Consider the following 2361-nt stretch of genomic DNA (forward strand, 5'->3'; position numbering starts at 1 on the left):
AAAGACATGTATATAGATGCTAAGAAAATGGGTAACACTATCCCCATTGTACATACACCAGCTTTCATCAAGTCAATAAAGAGCTCTATTTCCGTGTACATGATTTTTGTTAAAGATTCTCAAAATGAACCTAATGCTTTAGCAAAATAAAATAAAAACAACCAAAAGGAATTCGAGTTATCCAATTTTCTCGAGGGGTTTCAAGATGTTTTTATTGACGACATCCCTTGTGAGCTACCTCCTAAAGGAGGTAATGATGACCATGCAATTGAACTTCTTCCAGGAAGTTCACCGCCTAACAAACCTCCTTATAGAGTTTCTCAAGCTCAACAAGAGGAGATTATGCGGCAAGTGCATGAGTTAATTGAGAAGGGCATGGTTAGGCCTATCTCATCTCCATTTTGCTCACCTGTGCTATTAGTGCAAAAGAAAGATGGCACATATCGTATGTGTGTCGACTATAGAGCACTAAATAGGATCACTATCAAGAATAGGTTTCCCGTTCCACGGGTAGAAGACCTATTTGATAAGCTACAAGGATCGACCTACTTCAATAGGATTGACCTCAAAAGTGGCTATCATCAAATAAGGATAGTTGATCAAGACATTGTAAAGACCGCATTTCGCACCACATTTGGTCTTTACGAATACATTGTTATGCCTTTTGGCTTGACCAATGCACCAGCCACATTCAAGCGCTTGATGGAGAAGCTCTTTAGGCCTCATCGAACCTTCACTGGAGTGTTCTTTGATGATATTATCATCTACTCTAATTCATTAGACGAACACAAGCAACACCTCCAGGTAATATTTCAAGTTTTAAGAGAGAATAAACTTTATGTTAATGGAAACTAAAAACTAGAAACTGCAACATACTCTATGTTATTGGAAACAGCTTCCTTATTGGAACTAGAAACTGCAACATACTCTGCCTCAGTGGTGGAAGATGAAGTGCAATTTTGGATACATGATCTCCAAGAAATTGCCGCTCCAGTAAACAAGAAAATATAGCCATGTGTGCATCACATAGAGTCCACACAACCCGCATAATCTAAATCAGTGTATCCACCAACTATGGATGCATCATTGCTCCCAAAGCGTAAGCATTTGCTAGCTGAGCCCTTGAAGTATCTCAAGATGTGCTTCACTGCTTCCCAATGCTTTCTGTCTGGATTTTCCACCCATAAACCTGCTGACCACTCCCATTGCATATGCAATGTCTAGCCGTGTTCTAACCATGGCAAACATAAGACTGCCAACTGCCAAAGAATACAGCACCTTCGCCATCTTTGCCTTTTCAACATCTGATTTGGGACAATCATGCTTGCTAAGTTTTTTGTATGCTGTCATTGGGGTACTCAATGCTTTCTCCCCTTCCATATTAAAACGTTGCAAGACCTTGTGACCATACTCTTACTGTGAAAGTTCAAGTATACCACATTTGTCATCTCCCTTTATATGCATAACAAGAAAGTGATATGCATCGCCCAAATCTTTCATAACAAACTGCTTGCTTAAGACATCCTTGAGAAGTGCAACCTCACCTTTTGAATTTTCAGCTATATGATTATAACATCCACATACAAAATCAGAATGATGAGGGAACTATCGTTCGAGCTCTTTGTGTACAAGCAGTTATCCTCTTCGCTCTGTATGTAACCATGGGACTAAATGTACTTATCAAACTTGATGTACCATTTTCATGAGCCTTGATTTAATCCATACAAAGCATTCTTGAGTCTACACACCAGTTTTGGCCGTGTTGGCTTCTCAGGCTTTATTGCAAAACCTTCTGGCTGTTTCATGTAAACATCCTCTTCAAGATCACCATGAAGAAACACTATCTTCACATCCATTTGGACAAATTCCACGTCCTCGATGGCTACTAAATCAAGCACAAGATGCAATGTAGTCATCTTGACCACTGGAGAAAAGATTTCATTGAAATCCATGCCTTTTGTTTGCTTGAACCCTTTTGCAACCAATCTTGCCTCATACTTAGGCTCGAGATCATCTGTGATATACTTCTTCTTGTACACCCATTTGCATGGCAATGCATGTTTACCCACAGGTATCTCTGTCAATTCCCAAGTTTCATTTGCTAAGATTGAATTATACTCAAATTGCATAGCCTCTTCCCACTTCACGCTATCATCCATTTGAATGGCCTCTTTGTAGCAAGTGGGTTCACCGCAATGAGTGACTAGCAAGTAGTCTAATCCTGGCTCATCCTGGCTCATCCTGGCTCAAAATGCTAAGGTGCACAAGATATACGAGTAGATCTCTGAAGTGCTTGACTATTGGATTTCGCTCTCTTTGGAGAAACATGTGTGTGTGTACTAGTGGAAGGTGCATCACTAG

Source organism: Adiantum capillus-veneris, chromosome 26 (assembly GCF_014529385.1).
Source record: "Adiantum capillus-veneris isolate H3 chromosome 26, ASM1452938v2, whole genome shotgun sequence".
NCBI lineage: Eukaryota > Viridiplantae > Streptophyta > Polypodiopsida > Polypodiales > Pteridaceae > Adiantum > Adiantum capillus-veneris.